The sequence below is a fragment of the Cygnus olor genome, chromosome 11, assembly GCF_009769625.2.
Source record: "Cygnus olor isolate bCygOlo1 chromosome 11, bCygOlo1.pri.v2, whole genome shotgun sequence".
NCBI lineage: Eukaryota > Metazoa > Chordata > Aves > Anseriformes > Anatidae > Cygnus > Cygnus olor.
This window is the reverse complement of record NC_049179.1, coordinates 15,158,549-15,175,575: the sequence shown is the minus strand read 5'-3', so window position 1 is coordinate 15,175,575 and position 17,027 is coordinate 15,158,549. Positions and strand designations below refer to the sequence as shown.

Sequence of the window (17,027 nt, the reverse complement as noted above, 5' to 3'; positions counted from 1 at the left end):
TGTCAGGTACCAGGGACTTTCATGCAGGGATGTCCCAGAACATAAAAAGGGTGCAAATAACAGAGCTACTTCATGGGGCAGAGCACTCTCTGCTGGGCAAGCTGACCAGGATGCTGTCCTGTGGGGTGCTTTCTCTTTGTCTTGCTTCAATGCTCTTGTAGGGTTCCTCCAGCTCTTCCATTACACCTTGCAAAATCATGTCAGGAAAACCAAAGGTGTGAGTTCAGATCTGAATTCCCAGATCTCCCGCAGGGAAGGGAGAGGTTCCCTTCCTCTTTCTGCTGCAGGATCAGAGTCCTGGCTCAGTGCTTCACCCTGAGATGACCAGTGAGGCATTACTGTATACTCAATCTATATAAACATATATATAAAATAATATATCTGCCTAAGTACGGCAGATAATTAGCCCTTTCCTCTCTCTTCCCCCAAAGGATAACACCGGGGAGCCAGAGGAGCCATGAAGCAGCAATTTTCACGCTAGGTCGGACACATGACTTACTCTCTTCCTGCCTGTAATTTCTGCCCAGACCTCCCATGGCAGAAAAGCCCTTTAAGCTCTACCACTGTGCTTAAAAGCACCCAATCTCAACACAGCGAGGGTTCCTCTGAGCATTGCAATCCTCCTCACCTGTACATTATAATTGTTGAGTTGTAATTCTTTTTTTTTTCTTTTCCTGAGACAAAGCGATCCATTACAATTAACTTCTCTGTGAATCCAGTTCCTATCCGTGATTTTTAATGGGATCCTGGCATTATGAATCATATTACTGCAGCTAGATGAATATCTCCCTTGAACGACATTTGTTCTCTAAGAGAAAAAGCAGTCCCCGCAGAGATGTAGGTCTGGATGTGTTGTGGGGAGCAGAGAGGTGCACGCACACACGCACAGGAACTTCCCACCGGAGAACCCGTGTCCTGCCACAGTCACCGGTCAGGGTGCCAGCCCCACCAGTGCCCCAAACCATCGCTTTCTCTCTGTGGCTTCATTTCATCCTTCCTAACAGAGGTGACAAACTGCAGTTCTCAGTTTTAACTACGTTTAAGGTCTCCCAGGGTCTGGGGAGGATGATGACGGGGGCAATCCAAAAGGGTGCTGGCAGCGTGGTGGGCAGCGGGGTGAGCAGAGCCACCTCGGGGTGTTACACCCACACCCACATGGGTGCACAGAGCTCCCGCATGGACACAGCAGCCCCTTCCCCTGGGCACTTTTTCCTTCTCCACCCCAGCCCACCCCGACCTGGTCACACACCGTGAGCACTCATTTAAAAATTACCCGAGCCCAAGTGAAGAGTATAAAAGACAGCAGCACATCCCCTTCTGGAGAGAGCACGGGCAGCTGGGCAGCGTGACGGGGCGAGTTTGCATCGCTGCTTCACTCCCGGCTGCCCCGACACCTCCAATCTCCTTCCACTAACACAGTCCCCGACGGTTCCCGTGGATTCATCCCAACTCAGCCACCGGCTCCGCATCCTTAAGCATCTTCATTTCATGGCATCTCCTGTATTAATTTTTAGACAGAGCTTTTCCCTGCCTCTTACACTAACCTCCCCGGCACTCAACACGGAGACCCCAGGAGCTGCCAGCTTTCCATCAGCCTCTCCTCACCCTTTATTTTTTTTTTTTTATATGGAGCACAGAAAGGGAGCACCTCGCTCTTACCTTGGGCACCCCGAGTCGTGTCCGGTGCTGCTGGCTGCGCGGCGCAGCGGGGCGTGCGGCAGCGGGAGGCTCCGAGCCGGCATCTCCTCTAGCAGTGATGCAGTCCTGCCGGGCGCTGCATGCCAATGATGCAGCCCTGGGGATCCCAGCCCGGGGAGCCCAAGGCGGGGAGGGAAACGGGGGGCTGCTCGCCCCACCCGCAGCGCCACCCACCCCAGCCCCGCTGCGGAGCCGAAGGGGAGGGAGAGGAGGGATGGGAGAGAGCGAGAGGCTGCACAGCAGGCAAGGAGGGAGAGAGATGAAGCTCGTGTAATTTCCTCACGGTAATAAAACCCAGCCCGCTGCCTCAACGTTACAGCTCTAGCAGAGTTCTGCATTGCATGTTTTTTTCCTTTTTTACTTATTTATTTGTTTTATTTTGATTTTTACTGCCGTCATGCAGGCATGTTTCTGCAAGTAGAGGGGATCCCAGCATGACTGAGTATTATTCCGGCACCCTTCCTCTCACCACTTTATGCACTAACCCATTGCTGCATGCAAGACCCTGTCCCTGGGGTGAGGCTGGGGAAGGTGATGCTTTACATGCCATGTTTAGGGGATAATCCTGCTGCAGAATAAACCTCTTCTGCTTAAATCCCCCTTGTGTTTATAAACTGAGAGCTCATTCCCAGAACACCAGCAGCAGAAAAACTCCCGGTGTCCATGCAATTTCGTGCTTGCAAGAGACCATGTGGGTAAAAGTGTGGAACTTGTTCTGCTGCAAAGATCCATCCCAAGTCACTTTGTAGTATTAAAAGAGATAAACAACGCAAAGAGGCGTCTTACTGGGAAGTAAGCTTGGCTACACTGCAATCCCGTTGTAGGGCTGTAACTCTGTAGGCTGTAACTCTGCTCTCGCTTCAGCTGAGCTACCTGGATACTGGTCACAGCAGCACAGAGCTCAGGCTGAGCTAACGCCTGAGCAGCTCCCCACAGATTTGGCACTGTTTGCTTACCTTAGTGAGGTTACAATCCCACAGCTAGCCTGCTCAGGTCAAGCTGGGGACTGCTCGACAGGCTGCTCCCAGCACCAGACTGCAGTGGGGCATACTCTCCATGTGCCCACTGAGTTTATAATAACTAAGAAAGCATTGCCAGAGCGGCTGGGGATGGGGGGCACACCCTGCAACATCCCTGCTGCAGAAATGCCAGATTAGTCCAGATAATGGGGAGTAGTAATAAGGATTTCCACTGCTGCTTCTGATAAACTAAAGCTAAAGAGGAGCACGGAGCTACGGGCTTATTGGTAAGGAAACCGGGACTGAATTACCCAGCAGCATGAATCCCGTGTACTTGCCAAAGGGACAGAGGAAAGATTTGGGACTGCAGACCCAGCCATTCCTCCTGGCTCCATGTCAGCAGGTGACAGCTACAGAGCCACATCTTTGCCCCATGCCTCAGTTTCCCTACCTGTGAGACTCTGCTGGTGCTACTGGCCTCTCCAGGCTGTACCAGTACTAGGAGTCATCATTCACCTGGCTGTTTCCAAGGCCTCTTTGTCCTTTATTTTACAGATCATTCACTTGTCTCAGCTCACCTGATGTGAATCTCCAGCTCAAATGTGTTTGCAACTGCTGACAGCGTTGTAAATGAGGCCTAAAAATTCTTTCTGCATCCAATTGTTTACTGGTGCAGTTCCTGTGACTGTACTGGTGGCACCACTTCCATATGCAAAGTCCAGGAGGTGATTAATACACTTATTTTCACTCCCACTCATTTAAAAAATTGGAACTAAAATCTGAAGTTCAGCTTTATTCTCTCCAGTGTGATACATTAGTTTAATTGCATTTTGTATTTGGTACAGTGCATTGACTGCTTTGATGTGGAAGCACTTCAGAAGTCAAATTATTATCAGCCCTCCTGTATGCTACAGGCCAAGGCTATGGCAGAACAGAAAACAAAGCAAATCTATCACAGGGACACTGAGCACCACTTTGTGTGCACATCACCCTACATGTCATTTCTCCAGCTCATTAAATCTTCAAATTCTTCAGATCACAGTAATTCTGCTTTGTGTCAGATTCATTGCACCTTGCGTGGGTCACGGTCAGAAAGCGCAGCACCTTTCATGATTGCATTTCCCCAGAGAGGTCTTTGGGGCAGCCCCAGAGGTGCTTTCTGAAGTCCACTGCAGCTGCTCTGCCTCGCGTTGCCTTGCATCTGCAGCTGGCATCACGGGGAAGAAGCAGCAAACCAGCTGAACAAGCACCCCACCGTTCCTGCTGGGCTTTTCTCAACGCCCAGCAAAGCCCCTCACTTCCATACCTGCACTGCTTTCTGCTGCCTATGCGTGATAGATCTAGCTAGAGTAAATTTGTATTACGTCTCATTGCAGGATAAGCAAGGAAGGGGACAAAAAACCTGGGAGGCGTTCCTTATCATTGGACTGTGATCATCAGTGCTTTTAATTACCTCTGCACCCCAGGCACATCCCTGCTTCTCTCTGTTAACTGCTGTGTTGTGGAGCCAGGCAAACAGGGGAGCTCCTCTTCTGCAGCTGCTCAAATGCTGTTGGGAAGGCGCACAGGGGAAACTGAAGCAAAGCAAGAAGGCTTACAGGCTGTCCAGTGAAAGGAAGGTAATTAGAGAAAAAGAAAGTCTCCAAAACACACCAGCAATGCGTACTTCATGGCTCTGCCAGAGCTATCGCTTGCAAGCCAGGGTGCTTGCTGTGAGAGGCACTCAATATCCCCGGTGTTGAGAGACCAGCAGATGGTCAGGACAGGGCTTTGGGGTTTGGATTTTAGGGTTCTCTCCTCACATGCACACCCACTTGTCCTTCTTTGCTGCCCTGAGCCCTTTTGTATCATCTGCATGCAGAGATCCCAAGCGATGTTTGATTCCATCTGCTGTTGTACCTGGCGAGTGGCATTACTAATACGGATAATGAATACAATGCAAAAAAGCAATACAAGTGCTAGGTCTAATTACTGTTATTGCTGCCTGTTTGCTGGCAGACGTAGGTAAAATGTGGATGGAAGAAATCTGGATATCAATAAAAGAGCTGTCAGTCCTCTGCGCTGTGGGTCTTGCTGCAACAGGGTGACATTGCCAAGACCCACGAACAAATTGTGAGGACAAAGCCAGCAGCAAAAGGAGAAAGCCAAGCTGTGCTGCGGTGTGGAAGCACTGCATTGCCTCCCACCAGCACAGGTCAGAGCTGCCGTGTGTTTGGGAAATGGATGGCAGATCCTCCCCAGCAGATAAACATGGCATAAAGAGGTTTATGTCCAGTGTGAAATCTGTCATGCTAAAATAAGGATTTGGATCTCTGAAAGCCTTCTGTGCCCATAGTTCAGGTATATACGGACACGGATATGTTCATATATACATGACACCTGAAGCATGACACTTGCTAGCCCTCATTGCCATCTGCTGATGTTAATATTATAAGGAGTGACTAACGGCTGGGACTGGGAAGAAGGGGAAACAAATCTCAATACATTTTACCTTTTACATTGAAATTCTAAGCTTGTCTGTCTAAGGCTTGTTTTCATCAAGTATAATACTTTTTTTCTTAGATTAACCGGTCACTGTCTGTTTGGCACAAGCACTGGTTATCACAGCAAACTGAACCACTGCAGAGTCAGTGGCTCATCTCAGAGAGGTGATACACAAGAGCAGGGCTGCAAAATGCCATCTGTGTTTGTGCTCTTTGATGTACTCCGAAATAAAAGGGCTCCCACACTACCTAAAACTGGCACATCTCCACTGATGCTGAGATTTCAAGGCAAAAGTGCAGCCATTGTGGCAATATCAATTCACCTGAGCTGAAAATGTGAACTGGAGAGGCTGGGCCACACTAGAAAAATAGCAGATGAGCGTAATAATAAGAGCTTGGCTAAAAACTACTTGTGACATTGAAACTTTGGTTTTCCAAAGAGCTCTTAAAAGGTGCCCCTGATGCATGCTGCGACGGGCCGGTGAGATGCAATGCTGAAAGACTTCCATCAGCAGCATCACTGGCTGCAAATGGTTGAGCATGAAGGGATAAGGGTGCTTAAATTTCTCTAATCCAGCAGAAACCATTCCATAAGACAGGCCTGAGTAGAAAAACACAGCTATGTTGGCAGGTGTTGGTGCAAAGGCCAAGCTAATGAGCATGGTAGGACCTGTGCTGACAGTGTCAGACCCATTCAGGTGTAGAGCTGTCACTGTCACATGCAAGGCTCTGCTAAAGGCACTGCACTGTGTCATCATGTCTCTGTAATGGCTGCATCCTTGACAGGCATCTCCAGGATCACTTTAAACTTTATCCTTTTTTTTTTCTTTTCTTTTGTTTTTTTCCACTAATGGTTCTGTTAGTCACGACTTAAAATCTCGAGTAAAATTGCAGTGAACCATTAAAGAGCAGTTCAAACATCTTTTTCTTCCTTTTTTTTTTTCCATCTTTCAAAAAGGTTGAAATGGTGGAACGCATTATCAGGTTAACTATGACTCTGCAGAGCTCTTATGTGCTAGGCAGAGTTTATTTATGTGGAAAAGATGAATAGTTCCCTACATGTTAATAGCACAATCAACGACAAAATCCTTGGCATTAATATTTAACATCCTTTGTTAGGTACATGCCTGACTGTTATCCAGAGAGGGCTGAGTCAGGAGATCAGAAGCTGCTGGGAATTGAATAACCATTATTTGTGGGATTTCACAGAATGGAAGCTGGAAAATAGAAAAGACTTTGTTTTTCTATATGGCAGTCCAATTTTCAAGAGATTATATTTTTATGGATAGTCTGCAATATAAGCAAGGAATTATTACAATGGTGCTCTATGGCTTTTTTCAACACCTGATTTATTTAACATTATAGCCTGCTTAGTCTCGCTCTGTATGTGTATATAGGTATTAATTTTATGAGAAATGAAGGAGAAAATCTAATAGCGTAAACCCAGCATGCATCCTCTGCAAATTCATAACAATTCATGTAAGAGTAGGACAGAAATCAGAAAAAGAGTTGGCTCTAAGGAGCAAATATATATACATATTTAATATAACATATATTCTATATGTTACATTAAATACATATCAACCTTAATACGGGTACTCTTCCTTTGTACCTATTGTGATACAGATGACGGTTATAGGTGGTTTTTTCATGATGCCCTGAACAGAATAGGTTGTCAATCTTGGATATCAATCTAGTTACGGCTGTTATTCAATTTAAATTGCCCATAAACGCTACACTTGCAAAGCCTTCCCACATTTCCACGATCACTCTGTAATTACAGTAAATTTTCTAGCCCTGGTGTACAGCATTCTTTTCATGTGAGTAATTTTCAGGAACACTCTGTTTTATGTGGGCATCTAAGGGTGTAAGAAAATGTGCTATATTATATTACAAAGAAGTTTTATGTGAACCTGTGATACCAGAAACAAAGAGGCAGGGGAAGGTGGGGTTCGTGTTTCATATATTTTTTACTTGTCTGGAGGAGCCTTTTTTCCTGAAGCCATGCTTTCTGGGGAATTTCCTTGAGGGAAGCAAGGGGGCTTCCCCCTCCTTCAATAAAAGTTAGAGAAAAAAGAGTTTGGGGGATTTTTAGTGGAAGCTGCTCACTCGTGTCCTTGCATCCAGTCCTATACACAAGGCTGCTCTAAATCGCACCAGAACTGTTTGCACGGGGGAAGAAACTCGGTATAAAAAGAGAGAGAAGGGGGAGGAAAAAAAAAAAGTAAAAATAAATAAAAATCCCGGGTGCAGAAGTGAAGAGGGGGCGGTGGAAAGCAGGGAAAAAAGCACCAAGGCGGCAGCACAAGCACCAGGAGGCGCAGGGCCCACCCGCCCCCAGCAGGCGGCAGCAGGCGGCAGCAGGCGGCAGCAGGCGGCACGGGCCTGCCTGGCTCCTGCGGCCTCCTGGTAGCTGCTGGCCAAAATACGAGCTGAAAATAAATAAATGACTGAATAAATGAATAAAGGGACAAGGTCCTGCGCCGGGGTGGGGGCAATCCTAAGCATGAATACCGGCTGGGAGGAGAATGGATAGAGAACGGCACTGAGGAGGACCTGGGGTGGTGGTGGATGAAAAATGCGCCGTGAGCCGGCTGTGTGGGCTCGCGGCCCAGAAAGGCAGCTGCACCCCGGGCTGCACCGACAGCAGCGTGGGCAGCAGGGCGAGGGAGGGATTGTTCCCCTCCGTGCTGATCTCAAGAGATCCTGCCTGGAGCGCTGTGTTCAGCTCTGGGGCCTCCAGCACAAGGATGTGGAGATGTTACAGCGGATCCAGAGGAGGCCGCGAGGATGCTTATAGGGCTGGGGCACCTCTCCAGTGAAGAAAAAAAAAAAAAAAAAAAAAAAAAAAAGGCCAAAAGAGCTGGGGTTTATGTTATGGAGAAGAGAAGGCTCTGGGGAGACCTTCTGGTGGCCTTCCAGTACCTAAAGAGGGCCCACAAGAAATCTGGAGAGAGACTTTATCAGGGAATGCAGTGATAGGACAAAGCGTAATGGCTTTAAACTAAAAGACGGTAGATTTAGATTAGATATTACAAAAAAATTCTTCACAATGAGGGTGGTGAAACACTGGCATGGGCTGCCCAGAGAAGCTGTGGATGCCCCATCCATGGAGGTGTTCAAGGCCAGCCTGGATGGGGCCTGGGCAACGTGCTGGTGGGAGGTGTCCCTGTCCATGGCAAGGGGGTTGGAACTGGATGGGCTTTAAGGTCCTTTCCAACCCAACCCATCCTGTGATTCTGTGATTCTATGATTCTTTGAAATGAAGACACAAAATCCACAGGCCAAGCAATGTAAAGAAAATGAGAGGCCCCTTGGGCCTCAGCCCTGAGGAATTGTGTGGTTCTTCTGAAGGAGCTCTGGGGAAGTACAGGTGGGACTGTGCTGAGAAGTTTGGCCCCTGCCCAGATTCGCCAAGTTAAGGTTGGTTTTGAGGACAGTTTTCCCTCAGAATCAGACTCATTGGTGCAGGTGCGAACACGAGTGTTCAGATGTAGTCCTGGACCAGCACGTGAGCTACTTTCAAGAAAAAAAGAGAGGAGATTTGCTTTTCTACTCTCAGACATGCCCTGGTATAAGACTAATGTAATAAAATATCTGTTATATATAAACAAACATAATGAGGAGCCGTTCCAATTTATGACTGCCATTCCTGCCTCCTGGGAGGCCTTCAGGGAGCCGCTCAGATGCAGCACTGCATTCACTGTAATCCCAAGCCCCACAACTGACAGACCATTCCCCAAACCGTGTCCTCCCTCTCCTCAGGAGCCAGCTGGATGCCAGTTGCATGTGCATGTGTGCCTTGCAGCAGGAATTTCATTAGCTAGGATTAGATAGACTCCTCCTTTCACCCAGCCCCCGGGGTAAGTCAAAAAGGAAACCCACAAACTTTTGGTTTTGCAAAGCGTGTGATGGCTCTTTATTGAAGCTAATGAAGAAAACAGTTTGCAGGTTACATGACTCATGCTTATATCCTCTCTAGCTACATGTAAAACCAGTGTCAGAAGCTCTCATCAGAGTCTGACAGGTCAGCATGTGACCACAAACACCACTGCCAAGACGCATGGGGTTTGATCCTCACAGTAGGGATGGGCACACAGGCTTGCTCAATGCTAATAAAGATGCTTTTGTCTTGTCCAGCTGGAAGCAGGACTAGCTGGATACCCCATGAGAGGACTGGCTCTCATGTGATTTCCAGACCACTCTTTTCATATCGCACAATCTGAAATGACATTAGAGACAGAACCCAGTCCTGCTCTGAGCTTCTGAAGCATCCTTTGGTTTGCCATTCCCAGCACAAGCTCTGGGCACAGTCTTCTGTTAAGAGTCATTTGGGAAGCCCTCTGGGAGACCAGGTAGCTGACAGATGCCCCACATAATGTAGATGACTCTTTTAAACACTGGTGTGCAGCACCACCATAGGACAACAACGTTTTCACGCTTAGTGGGAGACACAAGGCTTGCACTGTTATGTGATATGCAGAAGCCTAAGTGTGATAACAGTCTCTGTCCTTGTCCTCTCCTTCATGGGGTTTGCTATAATCTCAGGGCTGTGTCAAGCACATCACTAAGCCTGTATGTTTTTAGGGATCTACCCTCATGCCTTTCACCATGGGATGTGCTGTATACTTAAGAGGCACCATAAAACAGCGTGCCAGGTGAACAAGAAGGACTCAACACTGTCCATCAGTAGACTGTGAAGCTTGAAGCTTCTTTTGGTGGACCCTTATGTGATCCCCAGCTGATGCCTTGCCTTTCCTTCTTCCTATGTATGACCCAGGAGTGAGTTCTCCCAGAAGCTACAGCACAGCATAAATCTTGTGTACACAGCCTGAAGCCCTCCATGGCATCACCTGGCACATGTGGAGTAAACACATTTCATCTGGAGGCATCAGGGTCCCTGACACCCTCCCTGAAGATGATATTATGCTGCCCTCTCTGTTGATTTCTTCATCTACTGGTGAAGCAGGGCTTCTCGGTCTTCATGCAGATGAAGCCTTCTTCAAGGCCTTCATTCAGGCCTTCCTTCCATGAAGGGAGTTTTCTTCATTACAGATCCAAAAGGCATTCAAAGCAACACACTTTTCATGTGCATGCATGCATCTGAGCTGGGGAGGGATCCGAGTCTTCCCTGTCCTTGCCAGACATGAAAGCAGCCAGATTTCCCTAATGTTTTGGAGACTGAATGGGGAAAATAGGTGCTGTGGGATTGCCAGGGCACTGCAGATTCAATTCCTGGCCTTCCTTCCAGCATTTGCTTGCGGCCTCACCTCTGCCCAATTTCATTAACAGGCTGGGAAGCAGATCATGTGCAAAACCCAGCCCACTCCCTTAATCATCTCCTTTCACCATATGCGTGCATCTGCCCAGATGTGTGCTTGCTGCCTGGAAGATTTATTCCCCATGCACACAGTTTGCCAGTGCTGCAAACAATCAACTACTATGTTCCTCTGTGGGCACAGCACTTCCTTGCACAAAGGAGAGAAGGGGAGGCAGAGGAGGGGATCTCCACACACACTGCTTGAAATCACTGCTTTGCAGTGTGCTGGCAGGCCTTGCAGTGTGTTGTGCTACATGTAAAGCTGCTTCCTGGGTTCTTTTTCTCCCATGCTCTGGCTGCCTGAAGGTGCTGCAAAAGAGCTGGAAAAACCAACCCTGACAAAATGTTGAAGATGTTTTCATTGTTTTATTTTTTAAGGAAAAAAAAAAAAGGGGGGGAAAAAAAAGAAAAGAGTTCTGACCCCAAAATGCCCTCGAGAAAACCTGACCTTTGGTTGGACCAACACACCAGGTCATGAATTGGTGCCTTTTAATGACCTCGCAGCCCAGGACACAAGCACAAAGCTGCAGCCAGCTGAGATAGCAATGCTAAGCAGGATTCACTGTACACTTCCAGACTGAGAGACCTGCAGGCTCTGGCATGATCCTTCCAGCAGCAATTCAGTGCATGAATGACCAGAGAGGTTGAAGTCATGCCACAGAGCAGGGGTACAGGAAAAGACGGCTGATGCTGCATGTGTATAGTGGGAGAGACGAGAGAAGCCACGCTATGAGGGGAAGTGATGAAAATGTAAACCCAACTTGTTTCCACCCTTCTCTCTCTCAGAAAACATCTCAGTGCCAGTTATCTCCCGGGATTGCTGGGTTTCTGAACCTGGAGATGCATGCCCTCACGGGAGCAGCTGCCTGCAGGCTCCTGCTGTGCCAAGAGCTGAGACACTTGGATGCCGCATATCGCCTGCCCTCATCAGGTGGAAGCATCTCATCACCACCTCTAGTGGTGCATTTCTCTCTCATGGATGTGATGCCAGCCAGTCAGCAGCCTCATCTGTTTAGAGTTCAGCCTTGTCCCTGTTTTGTTTGCTTCTTTTCATGGCAACAGACAAGCTGCAGAGAAGGTTTTCACCCACACACTTTACCTGATAACAGCCTGGAACCAGCATCTGTTTGCCTGGAGGCACAACTCCTTGCTGCTAGTTAGGGCCTATTTCTTAGGAATTGTTGCTAAATGATGTCACTTCGGAATGAGCTCCATGTCTGCACTACCTCACCTGCTCAAAGCCACTGCAACTTGCTTCTGCCAGTGTCTAACCAAGTACAGGGACAAACGATAAGGATAAAGCAGCATGGTTCAGGCTGCAGGGCTGACATGCAACGAAGCATGGCAGGGGCATGTGCGCAGCTCCTTCCATTTAGGTCCACAAAGGCTCCAGCCCAAAGAGCTAAAGCTGTGCTCCGTACACAGTGCAGTATTTGACTTAAAAACATGGTGTTTCACAGACTTGCATGGAGATAGCTCGACATCCAGTTTGGGGTTGGCTCTTGCAGAACACTTGGAGCATCCTTTCAGCCTTCATCTTCTCTGGGTGATGGGCAGATGTGAAAGGGCACCAAACTGCAGCTCAAACACGACCGTGGTACGGTGGGCTTGGTGCACAACGTGCTCACTCACGGAAATGTCACACGCACTGCCAGGGATGGGCGAGAGGAGCACTGAGGGGGGCCTGGTTTGTGCCTCCAATTTACAGCAATGCACAATGGTGTATTTTAACTCCGCGTTGGACAGCCGGGCCGTTGCCGTATCCCCCCATGTTTGCTCTTATTGTAGCGGAGGCACAGTGATCTAAGCTGCCACGCCATTTTTAAACACTTCTCAAATATGTTTTGGCCTGACCGTGGCGGGTGTGGGACCCAAGACAAACACACAGTCACGCACAGACACACACTCGCACACTCAGACACCCTTTGCAGCCTCATGGGTTTTGCTGGCTTATGAACAAGGGAGCAAGGAGGGAATGCAACTTCGCAGCAGAGCCCGGCGGAGCACAAAATCCCACCCAGCGCCAAGGACTCGTGATTTACGCTTTTGTTACTGCAACAACAGGCAGAGGCGGGGGGGGAAAACTAAAAAAAATAAAAGGATCTTTGCTGGATTTTCCATCCCCTGCTGAGAAGTGGATGCCTGATGCCAAATGGCAGCCAGGAATCACAGCAACACCCACGGGTAAGCACCCGTTCCGCTGCCAGCTCCTGCAAGGTTATCACAAGCCTTCCAGCATCCGCTTGCCTTTCTGAAAGCCCCAGCTCCTGGAGTCGCAGGATGAAGCTGGGATCTCAGCTTTTGAATTTAATAGTGGTTTTATCCCTCGCTGTTAAGGAGAAAGGCTTGCAAGTGGGACAGGTTCAACACCTACAAAGAAAGTAAAGCAGTATATCTACCGGTAAATGTTAAACATTTATCTATCTATCTATCTATCTATCTATCTATCTATTTATTTATTTATTTATTGAGAAAGGGTTTTAAACATTTTAGAAAGCAGAATGTGTTAGCAGTTGACGGAGGTGCCATTACAAAGAGGTCAGCTGAGTTACTCAGCTGAGCACCATTACAAAGAGTCTCAGCTGAGAGGATGCTGCGGGAGGAAAATAGACTTCTAGGTGGACTGGATTTTCCTTGCTTTTTCCCATCAGAAAGACCAGCAAAGGGAGAACATCTGGGTTCAGTAGCTGAGGCAAAGTGTTTTTTCTGTCAAGAGCAAACATTAGAATTCAAAATATGAAGACTGAGACTCCTTAGAAAAAGAATTTAGCTCGGTGAGTAACCCTGCCTCTGTCCCGGGGTTAGACCCTGTGGACAGTACCGATTTATCAGTGTTTTGAAAGAAAGAGGTGGGGGATCTGCACATAAAGGAGCGTCTTCCATTTCGCAGTGCTTGCTCTAAGAAGCTTGGCTTTGGGCTCTACCAAGGAGCCAGAAGGACAGACTGACGTCCCCACAGCCCCGGCCCCCTGGGCATGCCCTGCTCTGCCTCTCCTGTTCTGGCTGCAGCTGACTTGGATCTGGAGCAGTTTCAATTTCTGTCCTATACGGTGCTAAAATCAATTTCAGTGCAAAGCGACTAATTAAGAGCAATAATTATGCAGATGGCTTCAGAGCAGGGCCCTCCCCTGCCTTGCTGCAATTTTTCAACATTTAAAGTCGAAAAAGCTTGTATGATCCTTGCACCCATGTACAGCTTGAAAGTACAAAACGGGGTGCTTTAAAAGACCGTGGTGATAAATTGCTCCCATAAATGATGAGAAATGTTTAAATCAATAAAACGTTTGTTTAGATGTCCATATGGAGGAAAGATACAGTCTGTTGCTCTTCATATTGGATTGATCCCACTGTGTTAAATTACAGCTGGCTACAGCCCTGCGTCGTTTACTGCACAGCTTGACAAGCATGTCAAATATTCACACTGAGCACAAAAATTTTGAGTGTCTGATCTCTGCATTGTCCTTGTCACTTCCTCCCAGCCAGGGCCAAATTAAAGGCTGCTTAATACGGGGGGAAGCTTGCCACAGCTCTCCCACAAGCCTTTAGCCACATTACCCGATATCCTCTCGGATGGCCCGGGGGAGCGAGCAGCTGGGGAGCAGATGTAGGCGGTCTTCTGCACGTGACCGCGCGCCTGCCTATAGCGCTAGCCACTTTGGGGATTTATCAGCTGCTGTGGGCTGGTGGTCATAAATACATAAATACAGCAGGAACGTGGGCAGGGTCTTAAAGGAGTCGCTGCTGTTGGAAGGCGCCCGCTCTGTGCTCCTGGGAGGGTGGTAGCAGTGGTGGTGGGTGGCAGGGGGAGCAGCAAGGGCACCCAAGTGGGAGAAGGGAGCTCTGGGTGATGCTCCCAGCCTTCTGCTGCTTTTTCTAGGTGACCCGTGCCTTTCCTCACAATGCAGAGCAGCGTGGGATATAACCAGGGATCCCATGGAGAGGTCAGGGAAGAGGCTGAGACAGTTAATGGGGTTCCTGTGTTGTCAGTGCTGCAAAGTCTCGGGCTGCTCAGTCCCAGTGGGTTCACTTCAGTGGGTTCACTTCAGGTAACTGTTACTCGGGAACTTGGGCCAAGTTTCATCACACCCCTCTAAACACACCTTTTGGACATGTCAAAATAGCCCTGTTTGCTTAGGGATGCTGCCAGGTGCCCTTATGCTTCCTGCAGACACGCATCCTCTACAGCTCTTGCTTTTCCCTAGGGAAAAGGAGCCCTGAGCCACGCAAAGCCCGGGCATTGCTGCAAGTGGCTGCATCAGGGAGAGAAGCAGCAAAAAGAACAAAACTGATGTCCTTATGAGGGCCAGTAGAGGCCACTGCTGTATGCTTTAAAAATAACTCCAGGGCTGAGGTCCCTGGCGTGGTCTTCAATTGCAAGCACTCTCCTTGCTCCCGCGTGTGTTTTCCTCTCTCCTCTGTGATATGTCTTGGCTGCAGCTTCCCCAGGCGTGTTGCAGGCAGTGTTGGGTCAGAGCAGCCCTTTCTGCTCTCTGCAAAGGCTGATGTCGGTGGCTGCATGCCTCCTTTCCTCGCCGCCAAGCTCCAAACCCACCAGCTGCCACCAGGCAAACTGTCAGCAAGTAGTGCTAGCCAAGGCAGACCCCCAGGGGGCTAGGGCTAGCCCAGGTGTCTTTAAGGCATTGTAGTATAAAGAGTTTTTTTATAAAAGAGCAAGCAAAATGTAAGCCAGACTCTCTCAGACATGAGAACCTGAGAAACGTGGCACCTTTCACGGGGGCATGGTTTGCTCTCCTGCCCCTAGCGCTTTGCCTTCGTCCCCTCTGCAGTCCTGTGGTACCTGTGCTGGAGGTGGTTTGGGCTGACCCTTGTCAAAGCCTTTAACCTTTGGTGAGTGTAAAGATTGTGTGTGTGTGTGTGTGTGTGTGTGTAAATATATAAACGTGGACTGCACGTTGAAATCTATAAAAATATTGCTGCAGGTCTGTTTGTACATACCTGGCGATGAAGCAAGATGTGAAGTGCCTTTGATGTTTTAAATGGCTTGGATCTGTGAAAGTGAAGCTGAACTCGGCTTTGACTTTAATGAAACAAACAGAGAGATGACTACAAATGCCAATTGCTACTTTTAAAAAAGGTACCAGTGTGGAAAAATAAGCAGGGCACCGGCAGTAATGTCAACAGTTCTTTTAAAAATAACTTAATTTCTTTAAATAACTTTAAACGTATTTCAGAATAGCTTAAAATGTTATTTTAAGAGACAGAGGGCCTTTTTCATTAGATGATGAAAGAGGGTGTTAATTTTTCAGAAATCTGGCATTTTGTCAACATCTGCCTTTGAAATTTATGAGGACAAACTTGCTCCCCGTGCCTGTGTTTTATCATCTCATGCTCCCAGTACCAGGGGGAGCAGAGTGCTCTCGCCGCGTGCTCTGATGGGGCTGTGCCTCAGTCCGCCTCAGCGATGAAGAAATGTGGCTGAGCGCATTGAGCTGATGTTACACCTCTTTTTGCTCTCCGGGTAGAAATCCAGTCACCAGAGGGTGTGTATTTGTGTGGGAGGCGGCTTCCACCAGGCTGCTGGGATGCAGACTCTGACTTGAGGCATTACCTCACGGAGAAGATGTTAGGTGGGGGTGCAGCCTGCAGTGCTCGGCTTCACCATCAGCCGTGTGCCCCAATAAAGGCTGGAACCTAAATGAGCCCTAAATGAGCCTAAAGTAAAGGTTTACTATTTTCTGCCTCAGTTTACCCACTTGGTCAGTGATTCTTTGATTAGTATTAGAATAATACTTCCGATGACGAGCGTGGCACTGTTCGCTTCCCACCCGTATCCATACATAATCACATTCCCAGCTCCCCAGCTGAAAGCAGGACTCCACAACCCGCTGCCAAAGCTCAGAAAACATCGGGCTCCTCATGAAGGGAGGAGCGGAAGAGAGCAGCAGCTGCAAGGCCTGCTCCGAAAACGCGAGGAACCAGTGCGTTAGGAGGCAGCACGTCCCCCGGGGGCTAATAATGCTTCCCGCTTCCCTATTTTTTAATTCAGTTTGCTTGTTTCAAGCGTTCAGCAGTTACTTGGTGCTGAGTTACGGTGGAAGTTGCTCAGGGAAGGCACGTGGTGTGCACGTGCGGGGAGGTAATGGCTTTACCACGAGCGGCCCAGTGGGGCTCGGAGCCAAGCGAGAGCCTCGTGGTGGCTGCAAGGAGGCTGAAGGGCTGCTCCTCACATACAAAGGGCTGCATGGCTTTCAGGGGAAAATGGTTCAGGCAGGAGAGCCAGACACAGCTCTGTGAGGTGTTAGTCACAGAAATCTCTGAGGGGGGGGAAAAAAAAAAAAAAAGATGGCTCTCTCTGATAAAACACTACAAATGGGCTCCAGGGAACCAGCTATACCAGCAGAAGTAGCATGAGGGTGTTGGGAAGCCTGATACATGATCTAATAGACGTTAACTCCTGTGATTATACAAAGCCATAGTAACAGGACATCACGTGCATCTTCCCTGCCAAGTACAACCAGCTCCCTTCTTCGCTCAGCCTTTCAGCACACACTCGAGGCTGCCATGTTACACAAGCCATACACCCAGCAAAGCGTTAAAGCCTACCAA

The 17,027-nt window shown here is 48.5% G+C and overlaps 1 protein-coding gene and 1 long non-coding RNA gene across 3 annotated transcripts in view; one reads left to right on the top strand and one right to left on the bottom strand.

Annotated features, from left to right (window-relative positions):
- SV2B (synaptic vesicle glycoprotein 2B) overlaps positions 1–1,925 on the bottom strand; it is a 66,734-nt gene extending 64,809 nt beyond the window's left edge. For both annotated transcript variants that reach the window (XM_040570191.1, XM_040570190.1), the window contains exon 1: positions 1,660–1,925. The gene's annotated coding sequence lies outside the window, so the exon portion shown is untranslated. The remainder of the gene's footprint in view (positions 1–1,659) is intronic.
- An 11,343-nt stretch (positions 1,926–13,268) lies between these two features.
- On the top strand, positions 13,269–15,778 carry LOC121076262. The gene is made up of 2 exons (XR_005823428.1): positions 13,269–14,506; positions 15,401–15,778. It is a non-coding gene; the product is annotated as an uncharacterized LOC121076262 (long non-coding RNA).
- The last annotated feature ends 1,249 nt before the right edge of the window (positions 15,779–17,027 follow it).